The 27376-nt window shown below is 48.0% G+C and overlaps 1 pseudogene; it reads left to right on the plus strand.

Annotated features, from left to right (window-relative positions):
* Positions 1 to 1908: 1908 nt before the first annotated feature.
* On the plus strand, positions 1909 to 8911 carry LOC133922977 (eukaryotic translation initiation factor-like; annotated as a pseudogene).
* Positions 8912 to 27376: the final 18465 nt, after the last annotated feature.

Below are 27376 nucleotides of genomic sequence, written 5' to 3' on the forward strand. Positions count from 1 at the left end.
GAGACTCCGGGAAGTCTCCGGGGCCGTTTTCTGTGTTAAGTGCCGACCGGAGACTCCGGTGTAGGCCGGATACTCTGGTAAAGTCCAGAAAAGAGCATAACGGCTAGTTCTGACACAGTTCTGTGACCGTTCTGACGCCGTTTTTGGAATTGAGACCGGATACTCCGGTGTTCACCGGATACTCCGGGGTAGGTGTGTCAGAATGGTAACGGCTAGTTCTTTAAAGTAGGCTATTTATACCCTACTAACCCCATCCTTTGGGGCTGCTGCAAAAGGCACGAAAGAACACATTTCTAGAGCCAAAAGAACCTCTCCCACTCTATTCTAGTGTGTGATTTGAGAAGAAAAGTGAGTTGGGTTGAGAGATTAGAATATTGAGTGCAAGTGAGCTAAAATCCAATCTTGAGCACTTGAGTTCTCGACAAGAAGTTCATCGTCGTGTTTGTTACTCTTGGAGGTGAAGCCTCCTAGGCAGCTAGGCTTCGCCGACGAGCACCCAAGGTTGTGGGTTGCCGCGGAAGTTTGTGAAGGGCTCGATTTCGCCTCCGCAAGGGAAGAAATCAAGAGTGGATCGAGGAAAGTGGTTGAAAGAGACTCGGCTCGTTGGAGCTTCCTTAATGGAGATGTAAGATTCATGGTGGTGAATCCGAACTTCGGGAAACAAATCTTATATCTCCTCTCTTGTTTCTTTACTTTTGAGTTCGTGTTCAAATCTTTGTGCATATTGCTCGATCTACTTGTTTGTGTGTATTTGAGTATAGGTTCTCCGTGAATCTACTTGGAATCATCTCCGGGAACACATGACATCACTTGGTTTGAGCTAGAACTCTCTACCCATCCTTTATATTCAGTTTCGGGCTTAGTTCTGTACAGAATCCGGAGAATCCGGACTTTATCGGAGATTCCGGACCTGTACAACCCGGAGACTCCGATCTTCATCGGAGTATCCGGATAAACAGTAATTTCAGGCATATGAACAATGTTTTCAGCCTTTTTCAATTTAAGTTTTATTGCATATCTCTCGCTAGATTAGAGTAATTCTTGTCACCTTAGGATTGTAATTTTCACACTTATTTACAGTGATTGTGCACTAGTTGAGCCTAGCATATTTAGGTTTTTCACTTATGAAAAACCCGTTAGTTTATATTCCGCTGCAAGTTTAGGCCAACAGAAAAATGGAACGAATTTTTGTAAAAACACCTATTCACCCCTCTCTAGGCGACATCATTGTCCTTTCAATAAGCTCCATGGCAAACAGTTATGGAGCAGGTTCAGTAAAGGTTTACAGTGGGAGCAAAATTAACCCCTTTTTTTTTTTCTGCGATGAGCTGTCATTTGCTGCGCCTTTGAAACATGTGCATTGTCTAGCATAATCTCCTATTCGGATATTTGAGTTGTTGTTCTATACAATTTCATTTCATTTGTTCCTTTGTTTTATGATTCGGTGTATACTCATCCTCAGTTAATTTATAGAGCGGTTGGTATGATCTAGTTAATGTATATTTAGATATTGTGTTAGCAATACTATGTTTTGTCTATATCTGGAGTTTTATTGTTTTAGTTATGATGGTAATCATGTAAATCTCAGTAAACAAGTTTTGCAACGAGCTTGTAAACATTTTGTAGAATGCTTAGGTATAGATGGTGTGGTTTCTTCTTAACTTGATTGTGAATGAAAAAGCTTGCTAACTTATAATTATGAGTTTCGATCTTTCTGATTTTATCACTGGTTTTGGTCCGATATCGATATATTTTCGTTCAGTTTGATTTATTTATGTATAACTGGTAATCTCATATTTATTTTTATTTTCTCGTTTTCGTTTTTATCCTGTACATAAAATGTGAATGTGAAAATTTCATCCCTATCTAACACCACCCCGCGATAAAACCCCGCCCCTCTCCCACCCGCGCACGCCTTCCCCTCCTCCCACGCACGCCTCTCGTCGTCGATAGGGAGAGGTGCCCCAGCTCGCGGAAAGCTTCGGTTCCATCCAGCTCGCGCGCCCTCCTCGCGGTCGGATTCTCCTCGCCTCGGCTGTCGATTTCGAGCGGAACTGCGTAGCAATCATGACAACGGACCAGCCGGTGATCAGCCTACGCCCGGGCGGCGGCGGCGTCGGCCTGCGCGGCCTCCGCCTCTTCCCCGCCGCCGGCTTCCTCGGTCCGCACGGCGGCGCGTCCTCCGGCTACGCCGCCAAGGTGAACGCTCGATCTGTGGGCTGGGGAGGGGCGAGGCGGGGTTTTTGCTAGGGTTTTGGTTGAGCTTGCGCTTGCGGCGGCTCCGACGTCGAGATATGCGGGGACGGCTGGATTTTTCTGTTCGGGGTCAGGATTAGTTGATGCATACTTCAGGATACACGTTAGTGTTGAGACATGCTATGCAATTGTACTGTGTTAATCTTGATGATACTTATTTTTGGTGGGTTGGAAGGCTGCGGTGGCATTAGGATGCTTTTGATTAGTATTCTTAGATGATTATTGTGTGGAACGCAAACAGACCCTCTATTTGCTTTAAGAATTGCGCCTCTTCATTTCTTGATAGAGAGCTGGAACATTTCCCTCAATGCTTGTTTGTATAACGAGCCACAGGAAAGTTTGATTTGTTAGTATGTCAATATAGAGTTTTTGTTACATGCAAATCAATGAAAAATCGATATGAAAATTTACTTTTGCTCAGCCTGCTCAGAGTTTACCAGGTTCGAAATTCTCGATTTTCTCATCACTTTATCAGTTATCACACTGTTAGTGAGAGTTTTAAGGTTGGCCCATTCTTGAAACTTCTGGATCTTTCTGTAAATATGCTAGCCTGTTAGACCAAACAAACCCCAACTATCTTCATCAACTCCTTGCTTTCTATGTAAAACGTCTAAACCTCCATGTGAGTTTGCCTGCACGCCTCACAGCTTCACTTTACACTGCCAGGTCAACACTTCATCGGCTTTGGTGCTAGCTTTGTGTAGGATACATATGTTAGGTTATGGAGATTAGAGTCATATATCTCTGAGTAGAGCCTATTAGTTAGTACAGCCTGTCCATAAAGTCTATCTAACAAGTAACAACAAAGCTGCACTCTGGACACTGTCCAAAAGAGATGGCTAATTATCTGCTACAACTTGCTTAGTTTTCAAGTCTATATACATAAAAAAGATGCATTGTATGTTTTTAAGCGATATTAATATACACATATAAGCCCAAAATTCAAATAGAAAAACCAGTCACAAGGCTGAATCCGGTACACCGCTCTACAAGGTCAGGTGACAGCGATCACCGGTTACCGATTTTTAGAACCTTGGTTCTTATGAGCTATCACGAGCTTATTTTTTCACGTGCAATGAACAGTCCAAAAGAGTTCCAACTGCATGCATATTTGCACGGGCACGGAATATTGGTTAAGGAATTTCCAACAGTAACTGTTACTTGTCTTTATTGAAAAAAAATGCGACCTGCTTAATCGGCAGAGTTTGAATTCAGACTGCAAGAGTGCAAAGTCTAACTTCAATTACGCCAAGAGAAATGTAATGTTATAGGCTCTTGGTTTTTTGTTTACTAGTTACATGTAGTTCATCATAGCGATCTCCCTGTATCTTGCCTCTATAGCTAGATTCTGCTGTCTATATGTTTTCGTCCATTTCCTTGGTTGAGTTGCCAATGTAAATATATGGGACCTGGAGTTTTTATCAAATGACCTAAGCTCTGCTTTTATCAGACAGAATGCTGATAACAAATGAAAGCTAAGCTGCACTATGACCATTATATGCCTAGCTGGGCCAAGGAAATGGCACTTAACTCAAGTTTCCTGGTTTGAATTACACTGGCTAATTTCAAATGCATATTGTTGCTGTGAGTGTTGCTAGGTCCTCCAGTTAATTTTGTGAGCAACACGGAGTATTTATTGTACCCTTTCCTTCGCTAGGCTGACTTTGTAGTAATCCACTGCAGCTTGGAGATTCACGTGTTGAGCCTTTCGAGCGGGTTTGCTACACGAGAGATCAGATTCTTGAACTGCGTGAGGTATTCATTCGGTGCTACTTCTTTTACTCGTTCTGCTTATTTGTTTTTGTGAAAGTAATGCCTGTATTGAACATTTGAGACTTCTCTCTTGCATAACAAGACATCGACCGCATACCATATCATGTTGAAATCACTTGACTCTTGTGAGAGCTGGGAACAATATTGTGGCTTCTCTTAATGAAGTTCTTTTATTTCTCGGCAAATATTTTCTATATTTTGTATGTTCTTATTTATATCGAGTTGGAGGGGCAAGAAAACAAAATCTATTAGTAATTCAGGGAAATATGCATTAAGAATTGAAGATCTGGAAGAGTGAAAACAGATTCTCTTTATCTGAACTTCACTTCAAGTGGTCTATGACTGCTTCAACAGTTTTGGCGATGATCAGATTATGCCTCTGCTTATACTAGTCTATGTTGTATGTGGGGATAAGAAAAGAGGTGATCTCGTTAGTTAAGCAAGTTTTTGCTTTTTATGCATTACTTTTTTTTCATGTTATCTACTTCCTCAGTCACAGAAGAGTGTCGCTTTGGATGTCGATAGTGTTCAAAACACTACTTTGACTGCTGTTATATATTTCTAGAACCTAGTAAAGTTATAATATTTTTAGGCAAATCTGCACACATTGTATTCATATGTTCAATCTCAATATTCATAGAGATGTTGATATTTAAGAGCTCAAAAGGTTTAACTTCACACAAACCAAAAGACACTCTTTTGTTACTGGATGGCGTAAACATTAGGAAAACCAGAAACATGTTTTATTTTTAGTGCCATCCTACCCCTGTATAACGAAGTGGTTTTGTTCGGATTGGTGTTTGGTTCCGTATAGAGGGGAACATGATGTTTTCCTGTTCTATTAAAAAAGTTTCTCGATCCATTCTTGAATTTGTGTCCAAATATTTGGGTATCTTGTTGCATGTTTGTTTTCAATTCTCTTCCTGAGCGTGGCATCTTTTCACATTTTGGTTAAATAACTTTGCAGATTGTTGATATAGCTAAGGACATCTTGAAACTTAAGCAAGGTATTGATGTTGAACTCCATGGTGAGGATCAAAATTGGGCTGGCAATGACTCAAATAGTCAAATGTGAGTGATCTTCCATTATTTTAAGATGGCGTTTTATGTTTCTTCTTTTGTCTTGCTCTAATGTTCGTCAGTGTTGACAAGTCTTACTTGTTAACGCAAGATCACCTGATTATACTATTCTTTGGGTGCTTTATCATATTTGATAGGTACAAACTCAGTCATATAACCGCTATACTGAGACAGACAGCCGTGACTAGCGTTCACGTTCACAAGCTCCTGTGGTTGTTGGTGAAGAGAAGTCTTGGGACAAGATCCGTGAAGCAAAAGAATCTTACACTTCAAGTGGAAAGCAAGAGCAGTTAAGTTCCCAGTTTGGTGCTAAAGCTCAGGTATCTTGAAGATAAAAGGTATCAACAATTGTAATATCATTATTTTTGGCTCAGCTCTCTTGTTCTCTGAGTTTGTCACCGTATATATCTTATAGTTATTATGCTAAACTGCTACGCTTAAGCTTGTAGATATTGGATTGTGCTGTATTGTTTGTAGAAAAGTTCACATGGGAGCAAACTGTGCCTATTATGTGTGCACATTATGACATGCCGCCTTGTTGCTAGCTGCGATTGATCTTTAGGCAATGCTGCATAAATAAAGCATGTGCCCTGTAAATGCTGCTGGTTGTATAGCATTTATGTAATTCAAGCCTTATAAGTATTACTCAAATATTTTTATGAATAGTGTTCAAATTCGCCTGAATGTGTAAACTTTTTTTTTTTGTCATCAATGTCATAATGTTTGCCTCATCATATTTCATGCATAGAAGTAATCAACACTTCATTCATCTTTGGTCTGTGGATGCTACACGACAAGTTACCTGCAAAAGTAGTGTATGGCCATTTGTGTATGATACCTAAATGATTCTTCTAACATTCCTGATTTATTGTAAACATCAGGCTGGTCCCGCCTCTGCACTTGTCAAGGCTGAAGTCCCTTGGTCATTCTGGAGAGGAAATCTTTCGAACAAAGAGAAAGTTCTGAAAACAGTGAAAGGGTATTATTTAATTTGAGAATTTTTTTGCTTGCTGTTGCTTCTGTTAAGCACTTTTATCGATAACATCATATCCAGAGTCAAATTTATTTAGTTGTTTTTTTGAAAAATTCTATTTGCTTGTTGCACAGTATATTGAACAAATTGATGCCTGAGAAGTTCGATGTCCTGAAGGGCCAGTTGATAGAAGCGAACAGCACTTCAGCTGATATTTTGAAGGTTTGTTTATCCCTAGTTGTTTATTCTCCTGGCTTTACCTTTTTTGTCAGTGCCTTGTGATTTGATCTCTGCTCTTTTTTTCTATTTAGGATGTTATAACTCTCATATTTGAGAAGGCTGTTTAACAAGTGTTACTTGGACACGGACACTGGTGTCGGAATCCGACTTGGACTCGGGTGTCTGATTCGGCAAAGAAAATTTGGACATGCGAAATACAACTTGGAATCCGACACGGGTGTCGAAATCAGACTCGGATTCGGGGTGTCCGATTCGGCAAATAAATTTGGACACGGATGTCTAGGTAACAGAGTGTTTAAGAGCCTGGTGGTAGAGAGATTACATTCAGACATGTACTGTTGAACAATTGTCAAGAAGTATTTGAAGGTACCGGCAATTTACGGGCCGAAGTTGAGAAATTGACTGGTCCAGACCAAGAGATGGAGAGACGGGATAAAGAAAGGCTAATTAAGCTTCGAACACTTGGAAACATTCGCCTCATTGGTGAGCTGCTGAAGCAGAAAATGGTGACAGAGAAGATAGTCCGTCACATTGTTCAGGTACATATTCTCACTCTTTAGTCGGGTAATTCCAGAAAGAAAACCATTGGATCAAGATTTTGGACTGGACCAAACTGCGTTTAGATGGGTGATCTGATATTATCATTTTTCTTACAAATCTATCAGTAGGAATATACTTAACTAGACTGGCGTTACTTTCTCCACACTGTTTTTGCTGTGTGAAAGATTTTCTAACTTGTTTGCTATAAATAGGAGCTGCTTGGTTCTGACAGCAATTCATGTCCTGCTGAGTAAAATGTTGAGGTCATCTGTCGGTTCGTCAACACAATTGGCAAGCAGTTGGATGAGAATCCAAAGTCTCGTCGATTTAATGACGTATACTTCAACCGCTTGAAGGAGCTTACAACTAATTCTCAGTTGGCGCCACGATTGAGGTTCATGGCACGTGATGTCCTTGATCTCCGTTAAAACAACTGGGTGCCTCGGCGTGAGGAGGTAAAAAATGTCTCTCACCTCTATCTTTAAACGTATACTGTTCTGAATGTCAGCCTCACTCACTACCAGTAGCTGTTTATTGCATTGCAGTGGTATTTGTAAGAAAAGTAATAAAACTTGTATTGCAAACTTAAGTTTCATGTTTCACACACTTATAATCAAGGTAGCACTAGTCTACATCGAGTTAGCACTAGTCTACTTCAAGAGCAATATACTTTTCTCCATACACTAATTGGCACTTGCTATTCTTATGGTTACTAAGCATATTAAAGATTTAGGCTTGAACCTTGTTTGTGGTTCCTGTGCAAATGGTGTCTCGTTTGATTTTTCTAGTGTTCACTGTTCGATAACTCTGAGATTTTATTATTTGTTTCTCAGATAAAAGCCAAAAAAATCAGTGAGATTCATACAGAGGCAGAAAAAAATCTTGGATTGCGACCCGGGTCAACCGCATACATAAGGAATGGCCGTACTGGTACTGGAGGACCACTTTCACCAGGACCTTTTCCAATGAACGAACCTGGAACTGGTGGCATGATGCCTGGCATGCCTGGTGTGAGAAAGATGCGCGGAATGCCTGGGTTAGATAGCGATAACTGGGAAGTTCCACATTCTAAATCAATGCCCAAAGCTCAGCCACTTCACAACCAGACCCAGCCGATGAACAAGCCGTCGTCTATTAATTCTAGGCTACTTCCTGAAGGAAGTGGAGCATTAACTAGTGGCAAGACAAGTGCCTTGTGGGCAATGGTGGTCCAATATCCTGACCGTCCAGTTCTTCTCCTGGTATGGCTGTCACACCAGCTCAAACTGTGGGGCCACCAAAGTCACTCATCCCAGCACCAACTGTTGCACCTGCAGTTGAGAAGCCAGTTGCTGCTCTGAAGTCAAACTCTAGACCATCTCTCTTCTTGAGGAGTATTTCCACATCCGAATTCTAGATGAAGCACAACAGTGCATTGAGGAGCTGAAGAGTCCTGATTACTTCCCAGAAGTTGTTAAAGAAGCAATCAACCTTGCTCTTGACAAAGGTGCCAATTCAACTGATCCTCTTGTGAGGCTATTGGAACACCTTCACAGCAAGAATATTTTCAAGACGGCAGACTTGGAAACTGGATTCTTGCTTTACGGATCTCTTCTGAACGAACTCGCTATCGACCTTCCAAAAACTCCAGCACATTTTGGTGAAGTTATTGGGCGGCTGCTCTTGTCACGTTGCCTGAGCATTGAAGCTGTTGATGATACCCTAAAGAAAATTGAGGACAGTTTCTTCTGTGCAGCGGTTTTCAAAGCTGCAATGAAAACCATTGAAGCAAATCCATTGGGCCAGACTTTCTTGAGTTCGCGTGGTGCTGAGATCAACGCCTGCAACGATCTCTTGTCCTCGAAATAAATATTTGTGCTGGCTTAACCGGAAAAGAGGCAGCCGTAATTTATTTCAATTAACAGTTTCTCAGGTTTTGCCCTTTGTTGAGGAATTACAATTCTGCGCTAGTGAGAAACAGCTATTCGTGAGCTGTATATTTATTCGGTCAGGTTAGATCTACGTAACACCGATACGGATACTTGTATCGGTATCGGGCGGATACGGATATGTGGATACGCTATTTTTCTAAAAATTCCGATATGTGGATACGTTTGACTTTAAAAAAAATTAATATAGTGCATATAATAATAGCTGGAACAAATTACCTTGTTCTTGTGTCATTTCTTCTCTCTTTTCGTACAACCATTTCGATGATCCAAGTAGCCAACGTCTAATAGTTAAGGCTAAAAAATAATATACAAGAGAGTTACAATTATAAATCACAAGTGTATAGTTGTATAAAAGTGAGGGAAAATAGATTGAATTACAGCACCTTTGAGGATGAGGAGCCTTCTGACTTTCACTTCACCGGCATTTCTTCTCTTATATAATCAGTCAATCAGATAGCATAGCACATAGCTATTGTATAGTGTAGTTCACAACATGGCACAATATATTGAGATTGATATAGCACATAGCAGTTCATAAATCACAATAATAAACTATAGAGTTTAAGTTCTACTTAAAGTTCTATTACATTGCAATAACATAACAGTTTCAAATTTAGGAAACGATAATTCATGAAGAAGATAACAGGCTGGCACGCTGCAACTCCAAGTTCATCCTCCACCAATCCAACTAGGCTTTTTCATCCTCATTGGCTTCAACTTCATTCTCCTGAATATCAACCTCTACGTCTCCAAAAGACACGGCTTGCAACTCAGGCTCATTGAGAGAAAGGTTAGCCACTTCAAGAATGTCTAAACCACTAAGAGAGTCAAAAGAATCTCCTCCCACATCCCACATCCTTGATTCTCCTTTCTTGTATGCATCTGTTCTTCTACAGAGATGTCTCAGATTTGAGTGCATATGGATCAAATCTTCAGCACGCTCTGGAGTTAAGGCATTTCTTTTAACACTATGGATGAAGCTATAAGTACTCCAATTCCTCTCACAGCAAGAAGATGAGGCTGGTTGGCTAATCAATCTAATGGCCAAACTCTGTAATAGAGGAATATATTGTCCATGATTTAACCACCAAGTCATTGGATCACAAAGCCATCTATCACGAATTGAATCATGATCATTGAATTCCTCGGAACAAGTTGAGAATCTTGTGTATTCTTCTTTCACTTTTATTAATTCTTCTTGTATGGGAAAGAACTTCTTGAAGCAATCCATCCTCATTTTTGATACCTCAATATCCTTGTGTGGGGGTACACAGCCAACACGTCCATCGAGCCAATTTTTGCTATAATATCTACAATATCAGCATCAAGCAAAAGGTTAAAAGTTGTATAGCTTGGTCACTTGAAAAAATATATGAACATAAGCAAGAGTACAAGACAGCAAGAAAAGTGTAATGATAGGTAGATAACCTTGGATTAAGTGAATGAGCCAAACAATGGAGTGGATTATTACCTTTTGTCCATCTATCAATCAATATCTTATGAATAACTGAGAACAAATTAGATTCCTTATTTTGTTCATTCCCTTCCCATAGATATATCTCTTTCTTCACTTTCTCAATCATTGAATCCCACATCTCATAAATTAGATGAAGACATGGTGTGTCGGTGTCTGCAACACGTATCATATCATAGATAGGTTGAGTAAATTTGAGAATGAACTCCACATTGCCCCACCACACATCGCTAAGTATCTTCTCTTTGACATGAGCAGCAATTTGAGCATCATCTTTGTAGTGATCCCATTGCTCACTAATTACCATGCTTTGAAGAGGCCTCTTTACCTCCATAAACCGTTGTAATATACACACAACTGAGGCAAATCTTGTTTCAGCAATAGCAAGTAACTTCAAATGGCTAAACTCATTAAATATTGAAAGTCGCATGCCATGGTTCATGATAAAATTCTTGATCATTTGAGCTTCACTTTTAACATTTGTTATAAATTCAAGTGTGCTCCAAGCAAAAGCCTCTTCATCATTTTTTGGCTGTTTAGGCTCACAAATATTCTTCAAAGCAAGATTGAGTGTGTGTACAACACATGGTGTCCAAAATATGGTATTATATTCAGCTTACACAAGCAAACCCGCACCTTTGCAATTTGCAGCATTGTCGGTGATGACTTGTACCACATTATGTCGACCAACTTCTTCAATAACAGACCTCAGCTTGGCAGCAATGTATTCTTTTGTCTTCACATCGCCTTCACAATTATCAGCCTTCAAGAACATAGCTACTTTCCCAGAAATTGCAACATAGTTAATGAGTGGCCGCCTCTGTGGATCTGACCAGCCATCAGCACAAATTGTCACTCCCTTCTCACTCCATGTGCTCTTTGTACTCTCCAATAATGTGTCAATGTGAGCCCTTTCTTGCTTGAGAAAGGTAGTCCTTAACTTGTTGTACCCCGGCATTTTATAACCCTTCAAGTCATTGCTGCAAGCATAGGTAAATGCTTCTTGAATGTATGAATTTCTTGCAAAATTGAAACAGATCCTTACAAAAAAAATAGAATTAGCACAAGCAATGGTCTTGAAAAATTGCAGCTATAGTTGAACAATGAATATATGTTGTATTGCAATTGCATACCTCTTGAATAAAATGCTCTTGCAATTAAAGCATCCATGTGCTTGCGCTGGTCCATTTTTCAAGCTTTCTCTAGTGTAGAAGGAGGTCCACTCCGCCTTTTCTTATTGCTATTGGATGAAGAAGTAGGCAAGGACACAGTTCTTTGTTTTGATCTTTCTAATTGTTCTTTAGCAGCTGCAACTTCTCTCCTCATTTGGCTAAGCTCATCTATTGTCACCTTCGGACACATACTGATTCCCTTGTTGGACTTTTTCAGCAAGTGAGTTTCCACTCTAGTGTAGCTACAAATTTTTTCAATTGAACAATAATTGCATCTCCATCTAGCATTGCCTCCACCTGCAGCTGATTTCTCTAAAATTGTGACATGATCCCACAGTGGAGCCTTGAGGTCAGTGATGGATCGAGCAGGAGCACTTGAGGTTGCACCACGACCACTACTAGAAGTTGCCATTTGAATTTAAAGTGAACAATTGAGTATAATGTGCTAATCTATACTATACTGGTCTGAATTTAAAGGTCTGAATTTAAAGAGAACAATTGAGTATAATGTGCTAATCTATACTATGCTGGTCTGAATTTAAAGATATTTGAGTAGCATATCTATATGTATACTGGTCTAAACAGTCAAAAGGGGAAGATAAGTGCTAACCAAGATAAGTGAATCGGGTGCTCAGTGCTCAGTTGCTCACTGCTTGGCTGCTTGGTGCACGCTGCTCGGCTCCTAGGTGCACTGCTCGGCTGCTCGGTGCGCTGCTCGGCTGTTCCGTGTCGTCGACCGTGTCGTCGCTGCAGGAGCAGATCCTCGCCGGTCGCTGCAGATCTTCGCCGATCGTGTCGTCGCTGCCGGAGCAGGAGGTCGCCGCCTCGCCGGTCCTTGTCCGCTCGGCGCTCGCAGCCACACAGTTGCCGTCCGGCGTCCGCTGCAGATCCTCGCCGACGTCGCCGTTCTTGCGTTCTCTGCTGGCAGGTAGTCGCCGGTCGCGGCAAAGCGGCGGCGCGCCGGCGCGTTGCTTCTGGTGGAGTGTGCTGGATGCTGTCGCCGGCGCGGTGCTTCTGATGGACGAGAGAGAGTTCGAGAGGCAGCTGTGGAGTGTGGATTAGCCGATTAGGTCATAGAATCAGATGCCATCTTGGGCCGGGCCATATCACTCGCGTATCGACTACGTATCGCCCAGGTATCCAAAATTGATTGATTTATTTAATTTTCGATACTCTAAGGATACGTATCGGGGCCGTATCCGCTCCGTATCCGTATCGGATATGGTGTCGGATACGGATACACCTGTTGCACCACGTATCCGTGTTTTCCATGGTTAGATGAGTGCTTACTATTGCTTGGACAGTGAAGGAAAGGAAGATAGAAAGCCACAAATTTTGTTCGCTTGTAACGCAAGTTGATTGTCTGTTGACTGAGATGATCTAGGCATTAACACGGTCTTTTTTTTTGGGTCATATTTACATTATTATTTATTTTCTGTGCCTTTGCATTGTATACATTGTGTGATGTGTATTTTGTTTTGGCTAGTATACTTCTGGATACAGATGTGCTCTGAAGTAGATCAAAAGTTGAGATCTATGGTTCTTTACAGTTTACACGTCTCATGGAACATTGCCTGGATGAGTTTATGATGTTCCTATGTTCTGATGATAAAGTTGTTGCTGCTTCTCGTGCATTTTTCAGCACCTGAAATACCCAACGATGTTCCGGTTTGGGCTCGATTGTCTTAATGGTTGCACCTTCCTATTTTGCCGCAACTATTTTTCTTTTGAACCACAAAGGCCTGGTTGACGGTGACGTCATGCTGAATTGACAAAGACCATCAAACGATCTTTGATGGGCTGGAAAGAAAGGAACGCTAGAGTTTTTTAAAAGCCGAATGTGATGTGCAGGTTGCTGAAAAGATCAAGCATCGGCTTGAACTTTTCCAAAGGACACTCCTCGGTTGATCTTTCTCTTCTCTTTTGGTGTAATAGAGTGCTTTGTCCCCTTGATGTCGGTACAGGGGCTTCCTGGTGAGTCAAGAGTCATTTAGTGTGTTCTGTTCTCGCGCGTGTGTATCAGCACCTCAAATCCCCAATGGTGAATACTCAAACAAAAAAAAGCAAATGGTGAAGTAGGAAGATGGGACTGAAGAGTTCGTGTGTCTTGTCCGTGCACGGGCCAGTGCATTCTCGCAAGGAATATATGTTGCTTCCTTCTTGTATTAAGAGCTCGTTTAGTAGAGCTCCAGATTTTGATTCACTCCGAAAGTGAATCTGATTTATTTTGGAAACGTTTCTACAGTGAATCTAATTTTGTTGTGAAATCGTTTGGTGGTTTGACAGGATTCTGAATCCTAAAAGAGAGGATGTTGGCTGACTTTATCTTTATACCCCTATTTATAATCTTTTGATTTTTGCACAACTTGTATATGAGATGTATTTCACGTGTTTTGTTAAATACTTTTTTGCACTATATGACACAAAGCTCTCTCTGAGATTTTCTTTGACCCTTGCATCTTTAAGTAAGTCTTCATTGTGAACAAATATGCATACATGTTTCAATTAAATGTACAAATGCACATGAATATGTGGATTGAGCAAATCGATGGACAAATAAGTACATTCGTGTTTCAGACATGACATTGCGATTCGGTGCACAAATGCGCACACATGTTTTAGTTCAATGTACAAAAGGGGCACTACATGCCCACATGCCATATGCATACACACGACATTCTCTAAATGCATCAAACATGAACAGGTAGGCCTTGGACCAGCCATCTTCTTCTGATTTTGCTTGCTGGACAAATAACCTGCCAGTTATCTCTAATTTTCTTCTACCGTTTCAGTTGCACAGTGCCTACTTGCTAAAGATTGGAGCAACAAATTTAGTGGATGAACAAGCTCCAGGCAGCCTCGGGTGTGGATGAAAATCGGCTACTATCGGAGGGTTAACTCCTGTCGTAGGGATCCTGAGGCACCCCTTTTTAGAGATTCGGTCGGGGGGATGATCCTGAATATGTTCGCCGGAGAAATAAATGGGTATAAATACGATGGCCGACGGGATGAAATGATCTAGTGCGGAACGAAGTAAATGCACTAGGGTTTAGACAGGTTCGGGCCGTACGAGGGCGTAACACCCTACTCCTGTATGGATACTATAAATACCCTGAGAATGTCCCTCAAGGATGTTGCTGGTTACAAGAATGTTTATCTATCTTAGAGCCTGAGGCTCCTTGTTCTTCGGTCTGCGTGTATCTGTTGGCTTTGGGCGCTCTCGATCTTCTCTTCTCTTCGCTACTTACTTCCTATGGAATTTCCCAACCTTTTAGAGATTATCTAACTTGTCGAGCTTGCTCAGAGATTTCAAAGCTTGTCTTTGTCCGCGCTGCCGGCTGCTTTAAATACCCGCCGACAGCAGCGTGCCCCGAACGGGAGGGCACGAGTTCCAAGGCACCATAAATGGAAAGGGCGTCATCATAGCCTCTGTGCGAAGTGACCGGGGGTTGAAAATACGCCCCGCGCCCGGTCATCCGTCACCATAAATGCACTGGCAACGGACGCCATGGAGAGGGACCACCGGGCAGCCACAGAGCGGCCCGACGTGCCGTCCTGTCTTGTTCTCCTGCCACAGCAGCGCGGCAGACGGAACGCCTAGGCCCTTACGACGTTATCTCGAGACGGGCCGGATGGCACGGGATGTGACTCGTGCATTTAATGGCCCCACGCGTGGTGGGAGCAGTTGGAGGTGACAGGCCACGCAAGCTCTTTAAATGAGGCCTTGGGCCTTTGACTGGCTGACACCTCATCAGTGGGCCCCTGCGGGGGCCACTGTCAGGGGGCTTTCTGAGTCGTCGGGGAACCGAGTGCTCGGGGGTCACTATTCATCTCCCCGAGTACTCTCTCCTGAGAATGCCCTTTCTTGATCCTCGGAGAACCGAGTGCTCGGGGGTACTGTTCACCTCCCCGAGCACTCTCTCCCGGGCACACTTGTACGAACCTTCGGGGGACTGAGTGCTCAGGGGCCGCTGCACGCAACCCTAGGCACTCTCTCCCGGAACTTCCTTCAGTGGGTCCTCGGTGTACTCGGGTGCCCAGGGGGCCACCGCTCGTGGCCCCCGGGCACACTTCTCCCGGTACTTAGCTTTCTTGGTTGTCGGGGGACTCGAGTGCTTGGGGGTCACCATACACCTCTCCGAGCACTTTCTTCCTGGCACTTAGACTTTGTAGATCATCGGGGAACTTGGGTACTCGGGGACTACTGACTGTGGCCCCAAGCGCCCTTTCCCGGGACTTAACCTTTTTTACCTTGCGGAGGAGATTCCGCGGGATGGCGCCACGTGGCGGATTGCTGGCCTGGCCTCGGGGTTCGGGGACCCCCGGTTCCTGATTCACCAACAGCTACAAACGACGAGCTACGATAGGGATGGTCGAGCAGAGGTCTAGTGAGGGGCATCCAATGACGATGGCTTACCTTCTAGATTTGGAGGTGGAGGTGGTGGCTTCCATGGTGAGAGGATGCAGCGGCACCAAGCAATGGTGCAGAGAGACGAAGGAGGGGGACCGGGTGATGGTGAGGAGCGGTGGAGGAGGCGGACGAGGACCTCACTGTTTGCGCCTCCAAACCCTAGTCACGTGAGCTCTCGAACGAGATGATGGTAAGGTTGTTCGCAAATTAGGTGCATGGGAGAGGGCGCTGGTTTGGAGGGGGTGACTCGATCGCAAAAGCGGGTAATAATGCCCTAGGTCTAGGGGGAGGTACAAAACTAGGAGGTTGAATTCACTGGTGGAGTATGGTTTCAGGTGATTCACGTTGCCAGTAGAAAATGCCGAATCGATTCGCTAAATACAGCTGCAAAGAGCGGTAGAAAGAGGTTGTTTGGTAGCGATTCACTAGTTTTAGAGTGAATCGGCTGTCAGAATCGCTACCAAACGGGCCGTTAGTTTAGTTACATTGCCGGCATCCGAGTTGAGTGCTCCTCCTTGTAGCAGTCGTCTGGTCCATCATTTTTGGTTCACCTACTCCTTTCTAGGTGGGATTCAAACCGGTAAGATTTGGCCTACCAGCTTCCGGGATTGAGGACCTATTTGGTTCATATAGCGTGTGTTTGGTTCACGGTATCGGATTTAGATATGATCGTCATGTATGGCTTTTTGCTCTCACCGGGTGCTTGGTTCACCGTGCATGACTTCCATGGCAAAAAGGTTGATGAGCGCATCTAGAAAAAAAACATGGACGCCGCCGCCAGTGTTCGTCTATGCTAGTGTTCCACGTTGTTTTTAGTGCACATTTTATCTGAGTACAAAAGTGGTCTAAAAATTCTAAACATTTTAATAAAAAAATTAGAGCTCACTAGCAACCCGTTTTAATTTATTTGATCAAAAAAGCTTGAGCAAATATTTAATTAAAATTATAAAAAAGCATACTTTTATAATTTCTATTAATTTTTAGTGTCTCAAATAAATTCCTAAAAATCTAAAAAATTCATTAATATTCTTCTCATGTGATATACTAATTTATAAAAATATTTAAAACCCAGGTTATTTTGTGAAAATATGAGTTCGTTTGTAACGCTCTATTTTTATATATTTTTATCATTTCATGAGATATTCTTTTATAATTCAATTTGAATTCAAACAAATTCAAACGTACACAAATTCCTTCAAATGCTTATGGAATACATATAAAAAACTAGCTCATCTTATACATCCAATCAAACAGAAAAATAGCATATCCTATCCACATAATCTCACTAACCAAACAAAAAATTAGCTTATCCCATCCATTTAACTAAACAGAAAACTAGTTCATCCTATTAAAAAAAACAAAAATAACCCTATCACATCCAACCTCGTCCTCCAACCAAATGCACCCATACTAACCTTGCCACCATTTGCCACACCTGTCTAAGGTTAGTTGATCAAAATCTTCACCAGTTTTGGCAAGACTAAGGGAATCTTGTCACATTTTTTTAGTCATTGACGTATGAGAGCATAGCAGTAGGAAGAGAATCTTATCATAATTATGGCTACGAATCAAACAGATGTCTAAAATAGTCAAACCTAACTAACATTAAGCGTGACAAACTGTAGCAAATTCTAACTACGAACCAAACAAATGTCTAGACTGATCAAACCTGGCTAACCTTAAGCGTGACAAACCGTAACAAGTTCTAGCAGCAGGAAGAAAATCTTGTCACAATTGTGGCTATGAACCAAATAGATATCTAAACTGATCAAACCTAACTAACCATAAACGTGACAAATCGTAGCAAATTTTGACTATGAATCAAACATGCCCTTAAGCTCCTCTTTCCTCCTTTCAATCGATAGGTTTCGCCACCACAACATCATTGGTTGCCACCTTCTTCTCTAACTCTGATGGCTCTTTTTTGTTTTAGCCTTTGTGCTCTTCACAGTGCGATAATGGCCACCTACACACTTATCCTTGCCTCCTTAGTCCTTACAAAACCCATGTTACTACCTCAATTCGAAGAGCTTCAAGTCATTTTGTTGTAGCCCCAATATTGATGGTTGTACTCTTGCAGATATGTAAGCGTTTTGTCGTTTCTCATTTCTCTATTTGTCGTTAACACCTCCAAACGAGACATTGCAACGGGTTGTTTCAATGTTGTGACAATTTGTCCGCAAGATATCCAAAATTTTGTTGTTGATTTGACCTGTTTTTTTTATTTACTTTGATTTACTGTTTATCGGAGTAGGTGCTTGTATTTGCTGTCCCGGTAATTCTTACTTGTCTCAAGAAGTATTCTTATTGGCCGCAATAGGTTTTCTTATTTGTGGTGTCTTATGGCTTTTTAAACTTTTAATGCCCGAATTTTCATGTACGCAATAGCTGAACTAGCTCAATAATTTGACATGTTTTTCATAGAAAATTATGGGGTTAATATGGTTGTAACAGAGCATCCAATGAAAAAAGCTACTATTGAACATTCAGGATATAGTATTTTTTTAACTAGAGGCAGGAGCACCGCAGAATGGCCTAAGTTGTATAGCACATAGGAATATAGTAAGATGTTAAGGTAGGAATATAGTATTTTTTTAACTAGAGGCAGGAGCACTGTCATGTCATATAAGAAGAAGATGCCTCATATTTAAGTGAAATGAGGCCAAACCGTACAATCACACGATTAACTAGGAAAAACTAGACTAAAATCACTAGAATTGTGGGCGAACACCCTACTTAAACAAGGCCCGAAGCACCGCAGAATGACCTAAGTTGTATAGCACATGACTAACTACCTAGATAAACTAGTTCTTTCATGATCAACATCGCACCAACCTACCCAACACCGGATCTAAGCCAATGGCTCAAATGCAGGGAGGGACCTTCAAGGCGACACCTCCAAGGAGGACGCAACATCAAAGATGCAGTTGTCACCCATCCAGAAGCCTGGATTTAAATTTTCACCTAGAGAATCCCTCATGGGGGGTGAGAGGTACCACGACAACGCTTCCAAGGACGGGAGCGATGCATGATGGCATCATCGTCATTGGCACTAGCAACAAGCCAGGTTACGCTTTTTCTCATAGCCCCCGCACCCCACCCACCGCACTTTCTAAGCCGCACACACACACAAACACAACCGCTGAAGCCGCGCCGCCTACAGAGCAGCCACCAACACCTCACACACGCACTATCCACGGGGCAACCACCATCCATTGGGATCCCCAAGGGCCGGATTTGGTGGGAAGAAGACATAACGGCAAGAGAAGGAGCCCAATCATCACTAGGAGACTGAGACGGGGCGAGCGGTGCGAGGCCAAGAAGACCCCCCCCCCCCTCAAATTCAGTGAGGGAGGAGCACGAGGGATAAAGTAGTGAGGTTGCACTCACCGTTGCATAGGTCTAGGCATTCAGTTTTTTTGGTTATGTCAGTTCGGTTTTTTCGGTGTATGAATATTTCATTTTTTTAGAGAATGCAAACTGAAGTTCCTGAATTTTTTTGGAAAACCACCCATTTTCGGTTTCTGTTTTCATCGAAACCATGTCAAACCTTCACTGCGGTGACGGCCTAGCTCTAGCAACCCCACCTCTCCCACTCTCCGAATCATGCTGTTGTGGTTGGGGTGGCGGTGCGAGGGGCCCATGAGGAGCTCTAGAGCTGTGTCGGTGTATTAGGAACCAGGGGTCCCTGAGTCCCGAGACCGGACCGGCCATCCGCCACATGTCACCATCCCGCGGGGTCCACCCTGCCGGGTAAGAAGAAACTAAGTCCCGGGGGAAGGTGCTCGGGGCCGTAGCACCCCAGTTCCCCGATGATCCGCAGAGTCCAAGTACCGGGAAGGAAGTGCTCGGAAGGGTTCTCACTTACCCCCGAGTATTGTAGTCCCTCGATGATCCAAACACCGAAGTGCTTGGGAGAGAGTGCTCGGGGCTGCACGTGGCAGCCCCCGAGGACTCGGTTTCCCAAATGTCTCATCCAAGTACTCGGGAGAGAGTGCTCGGGGCTGCACGTGGTAGCCCCCGAGGACTCAGTTCCCCGAAGGTCTCATCCAAGTGCTCGGGAGAGAGTGCTCGGGGCTGCACGTGGCAGCCCCCGAGGACTCGGTTCCCCGAAGGTCTCATCCAAGTGCTCGGGAGAGAGTGCTCGGGGCTGCACGTGGCAGCCCCCGAGGACTCAGTTCCCCGAAGGTCTCATCCAAGTACTCGGGAGAGAGTGCTCGGGGCTGCACGTGGCAGCCCCCGAGGACTCGGTTCCCCGAAGGTCTCACCCAAGTACTCGGGAGAGAGTGCTCGGGGCTGCACGTGGCAGTCCCCGAGGACTCGGTTCCCCGAAAGTCTCACCCAAGTACTCGGGAAAGAGTGCTCGGGGCTGCACGTGGCAGCCCCCGAGGACTCAGTTCCCCGAAGGTTCGCGCAAGATCGTCCGACGACTCGAAGGGTCCCATCGTCGGGGTGTCAGCCAGTCAAAGGCCCAATGCCGCATTTAATATGCACGCGCGGCCTGATATCCTGACATCCTGACATTCTCAGCTGTCCACGCCCCAGTGTCAGACCCTGCCATGCACAGGCAGGGGGGCGTGGGTCCATTAAATGCACGGGTCCCGTCCCGTTTCATCCGGGTGCCTCGGGATAACGTTGCCAGAATCGAAGTGCTCCGCCTGCCACCCTACCCTGGCAGGAGAACAAGACAGGGTGGGCGCACCGGGCACCTCTGAGGCTGCCCGGTGGGCCCCCTTAATGGTGCCGGAGGGCATCCACAGTGGCGGGTGGTCGGATGCGCGCCGCATTTTTCCACCGCCCCTGTCACTTCGCCAAAACGGAATGATGGCGCCTTTCTCCGTGGCGCCTTGGCACTCGCACCCCCTCCTTCCCATTCAGGATATGTCGAGGTCGGCGCGCCTATAAAAGGAAAGGATGGAGAACACGTAAAAGTGTGTGTGAAAAAAGAAAGAGGACGCAGACGCTCGAACCAGCTCAAGCCAAGCTAGAACACGAGAGCCTCGAGCTCTCTGTAAGTGGCTCTCTCTTGTAACCAGATACATCCTTGAAGAATTCCCTTCAAGGATAGATATAGCACTCACACAGGAGTAGGGTGTTACGCCCCCGTGCGGCCCGAACCTGTCTAAACCCCGGTGCACCCATCTTTCTCGCACTAGGACGATCATCTCCCACCAGCCACTGCATTTATTTCCGTTTCCCGCTTATTTCCCAAACAAGCTCGTTCAGGATCATCCCCCCGGCCGAATCTCTAAAAAGGGGTCTCTCGGGATCCCTGCGACAGGAGTTCACCCTCCGACAGCTGGCGCGCCAGGTAGGGGGGAATATCCCTGGATTGTTTGTTTCACTTTTTTTCCCACAGGAAAAGATGGCTGGTGGGCATCGCCTCCAGCGTTCCGGCTCCACTTCCAGTGACGGGGCGCTGCCCGACGCCAGAGGAGGCCCAGTCGCTGCTGCGTACCAGCAACAGCCACCATCCACGTGCGCGGTTTTTCCCGCTCAAGGGGATCAAGGCGTTGGGCCCATCAGGGCCGCCGCCGCCGCTGCCGACGCAATTTCTGACCCCCAGCAGGTGGTCGGGACCCCGGCCGCCAGGTCCGCCTCTGGACCGCGTCGGGTGCCACCACGACGCGGGCTCGCTTTCAGCGAGGCCAGCCCATGGAGCGCGCTGCTTGCAGCACATGCTCTCCTTAGGCACCCGCCCGTTCAGGCCACGCCGAACACTCCGGAAGGCCGGTGGATACAAGATGTCGTCGCTTTGGTCGGCACTGCTCGTCGCCAGGTGCATGCCGGGAGTCCTCGCACCACTTCCCAGCATGGTGCCTCCAGAGCCGTCTCCTCAACGGGCAACACCCGCACGGGCCGAGGGGTCTCCAGGCGGAGTGCCGTCCCCCTGGTCGTATCTGAAGCCCAGGACCTTCGTTTTTGCCTTGACGAGCGGAGGGGCCACGAGGATGCCCGAGTTACTCTCGAGCGTCAGCGGGAGACCCGGCAGGGGGTCGGGGCAGAGGACCAGGCTTCCTCTCTCCTGGCCCAAGGCCACCGGGGATCCCCGGCTCGCCGCCACTCGCCACCGAGGACCCCCGCTCGCGCTGCGGGGTACGGCACCGGCTGCCATGCTTTCACCGCCGAGCTCCGCCGGGTCAGGTGGCCTTCCAAGTTCCGCCCCAAGCTGCCAGAGAAGTACGACGGGTCCATCGACCCCGTCGAGTTCCTCCAGATCTACACAACGGCCGTCCAAGCGGCTGGAGGCAGCGAAAAGGTGATGGCAAACTACTTTCATGTTGCCCTGAGGGGCTTCGCCCGCTCTTGGCTTATGAACTTACCTCCAGGGTCTATCGGCTCCTGGGATGACCTGTGCCACCAGTTCGTGGCCAACTTTCAGGGCACGTTTACGCGTCCCGGTTTGGAGTGCGACCTCCACGCCGTCCAACAGCAGGAAGGGGAGACGCTACGGCGCTTTATACAGCGTTTCAGCCAGGTTCGCAACACCATTCTACGAGTGGCCCCCCACGCTGTTATTGTTGCTTTCCGGCAGGGCGTCCGCGATGAGCGGATGCTCGAAAAGCTAGGTACGCACGAGATCGAGACCACTGCGGAACTCTTCGCACTGGCCGATAAGTGCGCCATGGCTGCGGAGGCCAGGGCGTGGCATGCTCCTCGCCCCGCCTCCGACCAGCCAAGTTCTTCCCACTCCGACAAGCGGGAAAAGAAGAAGAGAAGGAAGCGCGAGGCCGCTCCCGTTGAGCCAACCCAGGTCCCCGCTCACAGGGTGCCGCAAGAGCCCGATCACCGGCAAGAGCGCCGGCCGGGTGTCGATCGACGCCCCGTCAGGGCCCCTGCTCGGGCTCCTCCTCGGGCCTCCGTGCCTACGAGGGCCCCAGCTCCAGCAAGGGCGCCAGCTCCAGCGAGAGCCCCGGCCCCTGGCCGAGCTCCCGCTCCAGCGAGGGCCCCCGCTGTCGCGGGGCCCGAGCCAGGTAAATGGTGTCCCATACACCAGACCAGATGGCACGACCTCACGGAGTGTCGTACGGTCAAAGGACTCGTGGAGCAGCGCCAGAGGGAGCGCGACGAGTCCCGTGGAGGAGGCGATACTGAGGTCGCCCCCGACAACACCGAGCTCGGCTTCCAGGAGCCCGAGCACACCGTCGCCTTCATCGACGGGGGCGCGTATACGCCTTCCTCGCGCCGTGGCATCAAGGTCATGCGACGCGAGGTGTGCTCGGCAACCCCGAGCGAGGAGGCCGCAAGGCCCCTAAGGTGGTCGGATACTTCGATCACGTTCAGCATGGCTGATCACCCCGCCAGTACTGCAGCCGTGGGGCGACTACCTTTGGTAGTGTCCCCCACTGTCTGCAATGTCAAGGTCGGCAGGGTGCTGATCGACGGTGGTGCTGGCCTCAACCTCCTTTCTAAGGAGGCTTTTGAGAAGCTGCAGGTGTCTTCCCGACGCCTAAAGCCGTCGCTCCCTTTCTGTGGAGTGACCCCTGGGCACTCCCTGCCCCTCGGGCAGGTTGAGTTGCCTGTCACGTTCGGGAGCCGGGACAACTTCCGCACGGAGTGCGTCCTCTTCGATGTCGCGGAGGTCCCTCTCCCCTACAACGCCATCCTCGGGCGTCCGGCGCTCGCCAAGTTTATGATGGTCGTGCATTATGCATACCTTACGGTTAAGATGCCCGGCCCCGCAGGCTCCATCTCTGTGCTCGCCGATTCCTGCGGCGCCGTCTCCTGCGCTGAACAGTCATACATGGCTCTGGTCTCAGTGCAGGCCGAGGTCGATGGCTCTACAGGGGGCCCGGGACCCTCTTCATCCAAACCCCGACTCGTCGCAGACACCTCTGTTCCAACGAAGGAGGTTGTGGTGGGCGAAGACGCTACCCAGGTTGTCCGTATCGGCAGCAACCTGGGCAGCAAATAGGAAAGCGCGCTCGTCGCCTTCCTCCGGGCTAACGTAGACGTGTTTGCCTGGCAACCGTCCGACATGCCCGGGATCCCTAGGGAGGTGATCGAGCATCACTTGGCGGTGCGTCCGGACGCCCGCCCGATAAAGCAGAAGGTCCGACGGCAGGCGCCAGAGCGCCAGGAGTTTATCCGCGAGCAGGTCAGCAAGCTCCTCAACGCCGGATTCATCCGAGAAGTCCTCCACCCTGACTGGCTAGCAAACCCAGTCATCGTCCCAAAGGCCAATGGCAAGCTCCGCATGTGCGTGGACTACACCGACCTAAATAAGGCTTGCCCTAAAGATCCCTTCCCCTTACCTCGCATTGATCAAATTATAGATTCAACTGCGGGATGCGATCTTTTATGCTTTCTAGATGCAAACTCTGGGTATCACCAGATTCGCATGGCCGTAGGGGACGAGGAAAAAACTGCTTTTACCACTCCGATGGGGACTTATTGCTACATGTCAATGCCTTTTGGCCTGCGCAACGCTGGGTCATCCTTCCAGCGCGCTATTCGTATTACTCTTGACTCGCAGGTTGGCCGTAACGTCGAGGCTTACATCGACGACCTCGTGGTCAAAACCTGAGACCGTGCCACCCTGCTCGAGGACCTTGCCGAGACTTTCAACAGTCTCCGTTCTACCCGCCTCAAGCTCAACCCGGAGAAGTGTGTCTTCGGGGTGCCGGCGGGCAAGCTCCTTGGTTTCTTGGTCTCTGGCCAAGGGATCGAGGTCAATCCAGAAAAGATCCGGGCCATCGAGCAGATGCGACCCCCGGTTCGACTCAAGGAGGTCCAGCGCCTCACCGGCTGCATGGCAGCCCTCGGGCGCTTCATCTCCAAGCTCGGGGAGCGAGGGCTCCCCCTCTTCAAGCTTTTAAAGAAATCCGGTCGTTTTGACTGGACGCCGGAGGCCGAGCAGGCCTTCCGCGACTTAAAGAAGTACCTTACTTCGCCACCCGTGTTGGTGGCTCCCTTTCAAGGTGAGCCCCTACTACTCTACGTTTCGGCCACTCCTCAGGTCGTGAGCGTAGTGCTGGTGGTGGAGCGCGACGAGTGTTTGGGGCCAGGTGCTGGGTCCCAGCTCCTAGAGGCCCCCGACCACTCACTTGTCCTCGCGGCTCCCCCTGGGCAAGGGCTCAAGCCCGAGCACACTGCTCTTCCCAGCCAAGGAGTCGAGCCCGAGTGCCCGGCCAGCCCCGACCGTGCTGCCAACCCTGGGGGCTGCAGTAGCCCCCCGGGTGGAGCCGCCGTCCGGGCTCGCCGGGTGCAGCGACCGGTGTACTTCGTCAGCGAAGTCCTCCGGGAAGCCAAGACAAGATATCCCCAGGCGCAAAAGCTACTCTATGCCGTGCTCGTCGCCTCCCGGAAGCTACGCCACTACTTCCAGGCGCACAAGGTCTCGGTGGTTACCACTTATCCACTGGGACCCATTCTCCGGAACTGGGAAGGCACTGGGCGCGTTGTCAAATGGGCAGTAGAGCTGGCGGAGTTCGACCTACACTTCATCAGTCGCCAGGCAATCAAAAGCCAGGCGCTCTCCGACTTCTTGGCAGAGTGGACGCCCGTCCCCTGCGTCGTCCTAGAAGAGGTCTCTGCCTATCCCGGGCACGACGCGCCCGGGTACTGGGTCATGCACTTCGACGGCTCCCTCTCGCTGAAAGGCGCAGGGGCCGGAGTGGTTCTCACCTCCCCAACGGGTGAAGAACTCCGGTACGTCGTACAGTTGCAGTTCCGCGCATCCAACAACATGGCGGAGTATGAAGGTCTCATCGCCGGCCTCCGGGCTGCGGTGGGGCTCGGGATTCGTCGCCTCCTGGTCAAAGGGGACTCCCAACTGGTCGTCAACCAGGTATCCAAGGAGTACCAGTGCACGGATCCTCAAATGGCGGCGTACGTGGCTGCAGTCAGGAAGCTCGAGAGACGCTTCGACGGCCTCAAATTGCGGCATATCCCTCGCCGCGACAATGCTCCGGCCGACGAGCTCTCTCGCCTGGCCTCCTCACGTGCGCGCATCCCTGCCGGAGTCTTTGAAGAAAGACTCGCACGGCCTTCCGTCCTGCCTGCCGAACAGGATGAAGGGGAAACCTCGAACTCAATTCAGGGGACCCCGGCGGTGCCCTCAGTGGGAAGCCCCGTCAGGGCGGCGCCGTCCGGCGAGTGCGCTGTGCTCGCCGAATGTTCTCAAGATGCCTCGTGGATGTCTGACATCCGAGGATACTTGAAAGAAAAGTTCCTACCCGAGGATGAGGCGTCTGCCGAAAGAGTTGCTCGGCAGTCCAGACACTATGCCATAGTAGATGGGGATCTCTACCGGCGTAGCGCAGGAGGTGTCCTCCTGAAATGCATCTCCCGGGCAGAAGGCGGCGATCTTCTCGCTGAGGTCCACGAGGGCGAGTGCGGTGGCCATTCATCGTTCCGCACGCTGGTCGGGAAGGCCTTCCGGCAAGGTTTCTACTGGCCTACGGCTCTCCAGGATGCTTCCGAGCTGGTTCGGCGCTGCAGGGCGTGCCAGTTCCATGCAAACCAGATTCACCAGCCAGCTCAGGCTCTTCATACCATTCCCCTGTCATGGCCTTTCGCGGTCTGGGGTTTGGACATTCTGGGTCCATTCCCCCGAGCAATCGGGGGCTATGCATACCTACATGTCGCTATCGATAAGTTCACCAAGTGGCCGGAGGCGGTCCCAGTCATCAAGGTGACCAAAAACACGGCACTCCAGTTTATCCGCGGCATCACCAGCCGCTTTAGCGTCCCGAACCGGATCATCACCGACAACGGCACCCAGTTCACAAGTGCCTTGTTCGGGGACTATTGCGAAGATCTCGGCATCAAGCTCTGCTTCGCTTCCGTCGCTCATCCTCGGAGTAACGGGCAGGTCGAGCGCGCCAACGCGGAGATACTGAAGGGCCTCAAAACCCGGACCTATAACGTGCTCGCTAAGCACGGGAAGGGATGGGTGGACGAGCTGCCAGCCGTGCTGTGGGCCAATCGGACTACGCCAAGCCGCGCCACCGGGGAGACTCCGTTCTTCCTCGTCTATGGCGCCGAAGCAGTCCTCCCCTCCGAGCTCACTCTGGGCTCCCCTCGAGTGCATGCATACTCTGAGGGTGAGCAGGAGCGGCAAAGACGCGACGACGTGGACTACCTGGAAGAGCGCCGGCGGCGTGCTGCTGTCCGGGCGGCTCGGTATCAGCAGAGTCTACGGCGGTATCATCTGCGCCATGTCCGGGCCCGGTCTCTCGAGGTGGGGGACCTAGTTCTCCGACGCGTCTAGTCGCGCGAAGGAATGAATAAGCTATCCCCTGTGTGGGAAGGTCCTTTCACCGTGATCGCGGTCCCGCGGGCAGGTTCTTTCAGGTTGGCGACGGAGGAAGGACAGCCACTCCCGAATCCGTGGAACATCGAGCATCTCCGACGCTTCTACCCGTAGATGGTCGTGCTCGCGGCTCAGGTCAGCAAGGCCGGGGGCTTCTCCCCGCCCAAGCAGTCCGAGGGCTTCGCCCCTTGGGTAAGTCGTTGTCGCCCAACCTTGTAAATATTGCACATTCAGTATTTCGATAAGCAATCACTATGTCAAAATATTTT

The sequence above is a fragment of the Phragmites australis genome, chromosome 6 (assembly GCF_958298935.1).
Source record: "Phragmites australis chromosome 6, lpPhrAust1.1, whole genome shotgun sequence".
NCBI classification, from domain to species: domain Eukaryota; kingdom Viridiplantae; phylum Streptophyta; class Magnoliopsida; order Poales; family Poaceae; genus Phragmites; species Phragmites australis.